General features: G+C 45.4%; 1 pseudogene; it reads left to right on the plus strand.

The window, feature by feature from the left end:
• Positions 1 to 232: 232 nt before the first annotated feature.
• On the plus strand, positions 233 to 1060 carry LOC126502459 (N(G),N(G)-dimethylarginine dimethylaminohydrolase 1-like; annotated as a pseudogene).
• Positions 1061 to 9627: the final 8567 nt, after the last annotated feature.

Here is a 9627-nt window from a genome sequence, read left to right on the forward strand (position 1 = left end):
CAGGGATGCTGCTGATGCTGAGAGCACAGGAGTAGGCTGGCAGGTGCTGGGCCAGCAACCCAGGTCTGGGCATGCTCAGTGGTGTAGGCAGGGTTCTGACAGCAGCACATTTATTGGCTGTCAAGAGAAGCCTCCGGGTGCTTGCATACTCGGCCAGCTAGATTGCAGGCTGGGAGCTTGCTGCCCTTGGGAGGACCGGCTGCTAGGCCAAATCCCTCTCTCCATGTGAGCCATGACCAGCCTCAGCCACCTCGTCATCTTCGGCCAGGCCACCCACGCAGTGGTGTGGGTGCTGCCTAAGTCCCTGTGTCGCCACACGCTGAGGCGCTCCCAGGGTGAAGAGATAGGTTTCGAGTGCCAACACCAGCTCTGTGTGGACATACTAGGCAGCAAGCTAGGGCTGCAGGTGGTGCAGCTTCCGGCCAACGGCCTACAAGAACCTGCCCGACTGCTGTTAATGAAGGACTTGGCCGGCAGCCCTCATCACCTGCCCCGAGGCGCCCAGCCGCAGAAAGGAGATTGGCATGATGAAAGAGGCAATGGAGAAACTTCAAGTCAACATTGTGGAGACAAAAGACGAAAATGCAACCTTAGATGGTGGTGATGTCTTATTCACAGGCAGAGAACTTTCTGTGGGCCTTTCGGAAAGGACAAACCAGCTAGGCGCTGAAATCTTGGCTGATGCTTCTAAGGTCTACACCGTCTCCACAGTCCCTGTGGCCAATTCTTTGCATCTGGAGAGTTTCTGCAGCAAAGCTGGACCCAACCTGTTTGCATAGGGTCCATTGAATCTGTCACAATGCCCTCAAGATCATGCAGCAAATGAGGGACCATTGTTATGACCAAGTCTCACTGTGCCATCAACTGCGTAGATCTAAATATCCCTAACAAAAGGCCCATCTTCCTGCACTGAACCCCAGAAGGGCACCCAGAAAGTGTAAAGGTTAGTGAGAAACTGGAGGGCCATCTACTGATCCCCGTGAGCAATTTGGAAATGGAGAAGGTGGATGGTTTACTCACCTGCTGTTCCATTTGTATTAACAAGAAGGTAGACTTCTGAGCCAGAGTCCCTTCCCAGCGGCCAGCGAGGTGGCCCAAGCCCGGGCTGATGACTCTGTACCCACTTCTGTTTTCCTTGACAATCTATTGTGCCACTGTGCTGCTAACTCTTGTTTACAGGAAACAAAATTAATTCCAGTTTAAACTGCTTCATTTTCCACGCCCTTCTTCACCTCAGCGGTGGTGCCTAACCTGTGGATTGCTAAATGAATTAAACAACCTAGGAAATACAGAACTAACAAATTACTGAAACGTGAGATTAATAGTGTGGGAACATTCAGTTTGGTGATTGTGTTATTAGTGTGGAAATGGTTTAGGTGCAGGGTATTCTAAAGGCTGTCTTCCTGATCAGCAAGATAAGCAAGGGACTTTTCTTTTATGTATCATGAATCGCCTTTGGTTCCTGGGAAATTCCCTGGCCCATGGATTTTTACCATTCTCCTCTCTTGTAAAATTTGAAAACCTTTCTTCCAGGTACTTTCTTTGGTTTTCTATTTCCGTCCAGGTGCATGCAAACTTCAAGAAGTCGTTGTTTTTTACTGCTGAGTAGTACTCTAATATGTATATATTCCATACTTTCTTCATCCATTCTTCCATTGAAGGGCATCTAGGTTGTTTCCAGCTCTGGCTATTACAAACAATGCTGCTATGAACATAGTTGAGCATATACTTTTGTTGTATGATAGGGCATCTCTTGGGTATATTCCCAAGAGTGGTATTGCTGGGTCCAGGGGTAGGTTGCTCCCGAATTTCCTGAGAAACCGCCACGCTGCTTTCCAAAGTGGTTGCACAAGTTTGCATTCCCACCAGCAATGGATGAGTGTACCCCTTACTCCACAACCTCTCCTGCAAAGGCTATCATTGGTGTACTTTCTTTGGCCTCTCCTTCTTCTTTCATAACCACCTTGACCTTGGATTTGTCCAAGGTCTTGCAGTCTGGGCACCTTCCTGAAGGTCCACCTTGGGTGCACTCCTCCTCTGCCCCGTGGCCACATCTCCTACCACCACCAGCAGCCTTTCCTTCCCTTAGAGAAGCACAGTGGGTCCTCAACAGAACTGTGGTCAAAATCAGAATGGCTGGTTGGGGAACAGGAACCTCACAGAGGTACCTCCTGATAGAGTTTGCAGGAGACCTGAATGCCGGAAGAGGTTGTTACCATGCCTAGGAAGGTCAAATCAGCCCCAGGTTGTTGATATGGAATGTTAGACCAAGCATCCTGGAAAAACCACTTGGGACATCTTAGAAAGACTGAGCAAAATGCCATGATTTTGCCTCATGACTGGTCCTATAGGAGCATGGAAGAAAGTCTTTCTCTGCCCCACCTCACCCCCTCTTTTCAGCTTCTTTCTGACTCAGCTTGTACCTACCCCCTTACATTATGATCTTGAAAAGCCATTTTCTTCAAAAGAGGCATAGCATCTAAAATGGTTATTGCTGGTTTGGTAAGAGTCAGAGGGAGCTGCCTCCACCCACGGCCTAGGTGCACAATCAGGAAACGGTTCCCAAAGTCAACCTCAAACAATGTGTTAGTCTCCCGTGAAATATCCATGAATGTTTCCTGTGGAATTTGGCTGAGACTTCTTTCCTCTCTAGCCTTCAGATTACACAACCTCCAGCTCGTACAAAGCTGAAACAGGTCTCTTACTAAGGACAGGGTGACAGCAAAGGAGGAAGGCTGAGCATTCCTTTCCTTAGAGCTGGAAGAATCAGGCTAGCCAGGGCATGGCACTTTACAGGGAACAGGGACCAACCAGGCACTTCGTCAGACTTTCGGGCACTGCTACCTTGGCTGCACAGCCTGCAGTTTGCCATTCAGTGTTTAAAACTGGGAAGACAAACAAAGATTCCTTTCCGATCTATCCCTCCTCACCTCCCTTTGTGATCAGTGGTCCTTGTCCTGATGAGCAAAAGAGAATTGTCTTTACTGCCTTCCCCCCTCAGCAGATGGAAGAGTAACCCCTTAGTAATCAAGATTTCCTTTACCACTGTCCCTCTTTTACATTTATTTGACAACTTTCTGGAGAAATATGTTCCGTCTCTTCCTTGTTGCCTAACTTTACACTCATATCACACGCAAATATCTAACTATGAACATCCTGTGAACGAACCGTATCTTGGTCACTATCACATTCCAAATCATCTCATATGGATGAATAATATGTTTTTTCCCCAAGTTCTTATATGTTATTTATTATTTAGTTGTTCTTATATGCTCTTAGGACCCAATTACCAAGGCCATCATCTCTCGGTCTCTAAGAAGGAAAAATGAAACAATCTAGTTAATGGTGTGGTCTGTGTAGGGTTGCATGTTAGTCTTTGTGATCATTCGCTCTTTAACATGCTACAGAATTCAGACATGACTTCCATGGGGTGTCAGGTTTGTGCCTTCTTATCTTCTTGCCTGTCTTCTTCCAGGGAACCTATGGTTTTCCAGTCTGTGTGCCAAAGCTAGTGCAGTCATGACAGAGTGAAGTGTGGTTGTGCTGTGGGAAAAAAGGACAAATCTCAGAAGTCTTGCAGAATACCATCCATAGTGTGAGCAAAATGGTTCTTAAATTCCTAATGTAACGTTGTCATACAGCTTTCAAGTTTATTAATTACCTCCTTTAGGAAATTTTCAGTGAATTGTTCTAGGTGCGATCATCTTTGTTGGCCAGCAGGTGTCGCAGTTGCAACCGTGTGTAGGTGAGACGGCAGAAAGATGCTAGCGGTACGCGCGTTGCCCTGCTTATATAATGACAAATATGCTTTGTTTGACACATTTAGGAGCAATTAAAGAGATTCCATACACGGAGAGAGTTTTTTGGTGGTCAGAATCGGAAAAAAAAGCTTTCTGTCCGTCTTGAGCCGTGATGTGCACAGCCGATGGATGTAAAGCCTCAGGCATCTTGGTGTGAAAGAAATGACGGGCTGCGGTGAGAAAGTTGGAGTCCTAGGCAGGTTGCAGGTGCGAAACATGCCCAGGCTGGCGAACAGGGAATTCTGTGGAGTGAGGAGAGGGTGCCCCAGTAAGCGTGGACTTATTTCCACGTGGGTGCCAGATGAAGAGGACCACACAAGATGAAGTAATCCCCACGCTAACTCTGAATATGGTATAGAAAGGGGTTCTTTATTTAAAGGGGAACTCACAGATCACAAAAGGGAACAGGAATGAGTTCAGCATCCAGGTTGGGGGGGTGCATGGGCCATGAGGGGCAGCTGGGTCCCACCATCCGAGGCCTCTGTGGATCCCAGGCAGATGGGAGGTGACAGGTGAAAGACCTTGGCAGGTCGGGTCATTGGTGGGGAAGCTGGTCCCACGAGGAGCCGCGGTGGGTGATGGATAGGCACACCATTCAGAGAGAGGGTTTGAGTATAGTTTATTCAGTGGGTTATGGGAGGAAAGGAAAGAGAGAGAGAGAGAGAGAGAGAGAGAGAGAGAGAGAGAGAGAGAGAGANAGAGAGAGAGGGAAGAGGAGGAGAGGAGAGGAGGGGAGGGGAGGGGAGGAGAGGAGAGGAGAGGAGAGGAGAGGAGAGGAGAGGAGAGGAGAGGAGAGGAGAGGAGAGGAGAGGAGAGGAGAGGAGCCACAGCAGCAGCCACCTCTCCTGAGCACAGGCTGGAAGAGGAAGATGCCCTTGCCTTGGCAGAAGTGGGCGGGGCTTGTCTCTTAAAGGGACAGGACAAACCATTACAGGTTCCCCACCAGCTTTGTGGACCAGGCTGACCTTGAACTTAGAGACCCACCTGCCTCTGCCTCCTGAGTGCTGGGACTAAAAGTGTGTGCCACTACCACTTGGCTACACTCAGTCTCTTATTCTCAGTACTGTGACCAGTTGTGAACATCCCTCCCATGTCTGCTGTCCTGGTACAAAAGCTTCTTTGAAAGCAGCCCAGGTCTACAAATACAAACATGAATATTTAGAAGGCAATTTGATAGCATAATCACATAGCAAAATAGCAATGGCAGATTCTGCCCTAGTGCTCTGACCTCCCCAGCTTTGACCAGGATTACAGGAGCAGGTATGAAATTCCCTCCAGTGAAACAGGCCTCACATCCAATCGGAAATCAGTTAAGTCACTCCATAACAGCCATGCCGCTATTACACCAATGGGCATATCTTCCCTGGCAGGTTGGTATAAAACCACGTAGTGCCCAGCCGTGAGTAGGACCACTGATGTCTTTTCTCCTCGGCAATTTAATTGCACCTTCAGTCACTATGTCAACCAGCCTACAGGAGAAAGTTTACTGTTGCCTTGAGACTGATCTATGTTCTGCAGCCAAACAGTGTGGTGTCTCCAGCAATAGGGTCTTACCACATAGTTGTGGTGGGTAGCCGAGGGCAATAGCAATTAAACAATTTGTCCAGCCCCAGAAGAAGGTCAAGAAAGCTTGCTCTGAAGAACTATTTAAATTCTGATCAGTGGCGGGGGGGGGGGGGGGGGGGGGGGGGACACAGGTTGGCTTTTTTTAAAAAATGATTTATTTATTTCTACTTTATATGCATTTGTGCTTTATCTGCGTGCATGTCTGTGTGAGGGTGTCAGATCCCATGAAGGTAGAGTTACAGGCAGTTGTGAGCTGCCATGAGGGTGCTGGGAACTGAACCCAGGTCCTCTGGAAGAACCGCTAGTGCTCTTAACTGCTGAGCCATCTCTCCAGCCCACGGGTTGATTTTAATGAATTAAAAAGTTCCCTTTCCTGATTCTCTATCAAATACCTAGTGCCTTGCCAGGGCTGGACCCAGGGTCACCTTGTTTCTGTTCGTCATGGTGTTTGCGCTCCCCAAATCTACTGTCTTTGGGTCTTTCCTACATGGCTGGAAGTACTGCCCCCTTATTCTATAGCATCCTTATTTTAGCTCTTAACTCTGACCTCTGCCTTTGAGTTTTGTATGCTTTCTTCTTGTGCCCAGAACAATAACCAACTTGTAGCAACGGCTAGTGTAAGTCTGCCCTGTCTCCAAGAGGTCTGTCTCTGCCCAGTAGCATTTGCTCAGTCCCTCTTCTTCTGGTCCCTGACCTCTGCTGCCCTCTGGTGACAACGTGCAGCTCTGCCTCATGATGAGCCTGCAAGAGTTCCTGTTCGGAAATTCTAGAACTTTCCCATCTTGGTCTCTGGACTGCCCTTCCTATCTCATTTCCCATTTGAGAACGGAAATGGAACACTGTAGTATGGATTTCCAAACAGCCACAGCGGCTGGAGCTTTCTTCACGGGCATTTGGCCTGTGAGAGATAACTTCGAGAAGCATAAAGACTACCTGAAGACAAGACACAGGACTGTTTCCTCATCAGTCAACCCCTCCCCATGCTGGCTGAGCACTGTCTTCAGGGGCATCATCTGTCTTTAAGGCTACCCCCTGTCAATCTTCTGCCTTAGTCCATTTTATGTAGCTATAATAAAATGCCTCAGACTGGTCTACAAAGTAAGTTCCAGGACATCCAGGGCTATACAGTAAAAACCTGTCTTGAAAAGCTTATATGCATGTGTGTGTGTGTGTGTGTGTGTGTGTGTGTGTGTGTGTGTGTGTGTAACCACTAATCCCTGAAGTCTGATCCCAGATATGTATAAAAAGTGCACATCTGTAATTCCAGCTCTGGAGAATGGGAGAAGGCAGGCTCTTGGGGCTCACTGGCCAGCCAGTCTAACTGAAATAGTGAGCTCCAGGTTCAGTGAGAAGTCCTGTATCAAAAACTAAGGTGGGGACTGGAGAGATGTCTCAGTGGTTAAGAGCATTGCCTGCCTGCTCTTCCAGAGGTCCTGAGTTCAATTCCCAGCAACCACATGGTGGCTCACAACCATCTGTAATGATGTCTGGTGCCCTCTTCTGACCTGCAGGCATACAAGCAGACAGAATACTGTAAAATATATATATATTAAGGTGGTGGGGATTGAAGAGATGATGGCTCAGTAGTTAAGAGCACTTGCTCTTCAAGAGGACCTGGGTTCTCACATGGTGGCTCACAACTGTCTGTAACTCCAGTTTAGGGGATCTGATGCCCTGTCCTTACTTTTGCAGACATTCATGTGGTACACATACATATACACAGGCACAACACTCATGTATGTAAAATAAATAAGATGGTAGGAGGCATAGTGATGGCTCAGTGGTTAAGGGCACTGGCTGCTCTTCTAGGGGACTCAGATTTGTAGATGAATGTGATAAAGTGATCTCAGAATGGGGTATAATAAAGGGTTTTTTATTTAGGAATAAACTCACAGATCTACAGTCCTCTGACAAGCGGGGAGGAGGAACCAAACCCAGCAGCCAAGAGAGAGAGCATGAGCGAGCACATGAATTTTTTAGTACCCATGGCCACACCCAACCTGGTCTAGCATCTCAAAGGCTATTGGCTGAAGGAGTTCCCCAGCACTCCCCCCTTTTGTCTAAATAGCAGTTTCAAACCCAATATAAAACTATATACAAAAATAACAAATATCAAGTATAAAAATTAGAATTACAACCAGCATGGTATTGGCATAAGAATAAACAGGAGGACCAATGGAACCGAGTAGAAGACCTGGATATCAATCCATACATCTTCAAGTACCTGATCTTTGATAAAGAAGCAAAAAATATCAACTGGAAAAAAATAAAGCATATATAACAAGTGGTGCTGGCATAACTGGATATCAACATCTAGAAGAAGGAAGATAGACCCATATCTATCACCATGCACAAAACTCAAGTCCAAATGGATCAAAGACCTCAACATAAAGCCAACCACACTGAACCTTACAGAAGAGAAAGTGGGAAGTACACTTGAACACATTGGCACAGGGAACCACTTCCTAAATAGAACCCCAGCAGCACAGACACTGAGAGAAACAATTAATAAATGGGACCTCCTGAAACTGAAAAGCTTCTGAAATGCAAAGGACATGGTCAACAAGACAAAACAACAGCCTACAGAATGGAAAAAGATCTTCACTAACCCCACATCAGACAGAGGTCTGATCTCCAAAATATACAAAAAACTCAAGAAATTGGACACCAAAAGAACACATAATCCAATAAAAAAATAATGGAATACAGACCTAAATATAGAACTCTCAACAGAGGAATCTAAAATGGCTGAAAGACACTTAAAAAAATGTTCAACATCCTCAATCATCAGAGAAATGCAAATCAAAACAACTCTGAGATTCCATCTTACACCTGTAAGAATGGCCAAGATCAAAAACACTGATGACAACTTATGTTAGGGAGGTTGTGGGGAAAAGGGAACACTTCTGCATTGCTGGTGGGAGTGCAAGCTGGTACAACCCCTTTGGATGTCAGTATCGCAATTTCTCAGAAAATTAGGAAACAACCTTCCTCAAGACCCAGTAATGCTACTTCTGCATTGCTGGTGGGAGTGCAAGCTGGTACAACCCCTTTGGATGTCAGTATGGCGATTTCTCAGAAAATTAGGAAACAACCTTCCTCAAGACCCAGTAATACCACTTTTGGGTATATATCCAAAGGATGCTCAATCGTGCCACAAGGACAAGTGCTCAATTATGTTCATAGCAGCTTTGTTTGTCATAGCCAGAACCTGGAAACAACCTAAATGCCCCTTGATCAAAGAATGGATAAGGAAAATGTACATTTACACAATGGAGTACTAGACAGCAGAAAAAAATAACGACAACTTGGATTTTGCATGCAAATGAATGGATCTAGAAAACATTATTTTGTGTTTTCTAGACACAGAAAGACAATTATCATATTTACTCACTCATAGGTGGTTTTTATTTTTATTTATTTATTTATTTATTTATTTATTTATTTATTTATTTTTGGCTTTTCGAGACAGGGTTTCTCTGTAACTTTGGAGCCTGTCCTGGAACGGCGATAGGTGGTTTTTAAACATAAAGCAAAGAAAGCCAGAAAATATAAAAAGACAAGCTCTCCTGAGTAAATTGGGAACATGGGGATTTTGGGTGAGGGTTGAAAGGGAAAGGGGAGAGGCAGGGAGGGAAGCAGAGAAAAATGTAGAGCTCAATAAATATCAATAAAAAAATTACAAAAAAAGGAAAAAAATTCAAATAAAAAAAAAACTAAGATGGTAGTGCAATTGAGGAAGAAACCCAATGTTGCCCCCTGGCTTCCACACACCTGCCTAGGGGAGAGCGGGCGCCAATCCCATTAGAGTCACTGAACATGTTTTCAGATTTTCTTAGTAGAAAAAGATGCCTTTATTTAATTCTGCTAATTTCTCACCATTTTCTTAGTTCTGCTTTACATTTTAAATCTACAATCCTTTGAGGTTAATTTTTGTATAAGGGTTGAGGTTTAGGCCAAGTGTATTTTTAGTTGTTGCTTCATTGCCATTTGGATACCAAATATTTATTTTTTTAATTTTTATTTATTTCTTTATTTATTATGTATACAATATTCTGTCTATGTGTATGCCTGCAGGCCAGCAGAGGACACCAGACCCCATTACAGATGGTTGTGAGCCATCATGTGGTTGCTGGGAATTGAACTCAGGACCTTTGGAAGAGCAGGCAATGCTCTTAACCTCTGAGCCGTCTCTCCAGCCCCCCCCCAAATATTTATTAAACAAAAAATTGTAATACATGAACTCTCAAGACTTGCCAGT

Source organism: Alexandromys fortis, unplaced genomic scaffold (genome assembly GCF_014885135.2).
Source record: "Alexandromys fortis isolate MF-2015 unplaced genomic scaffold, M_Fortis_MF-2015_v1.1 scaffold_1, whole genome shotgun sequence".
Lineage (NCBI taxonomy): Eukaryota > Metazoa > Chordata > Mammalia > Rodentia > Cricetidae > Alexandromys > Alexandromys fortis.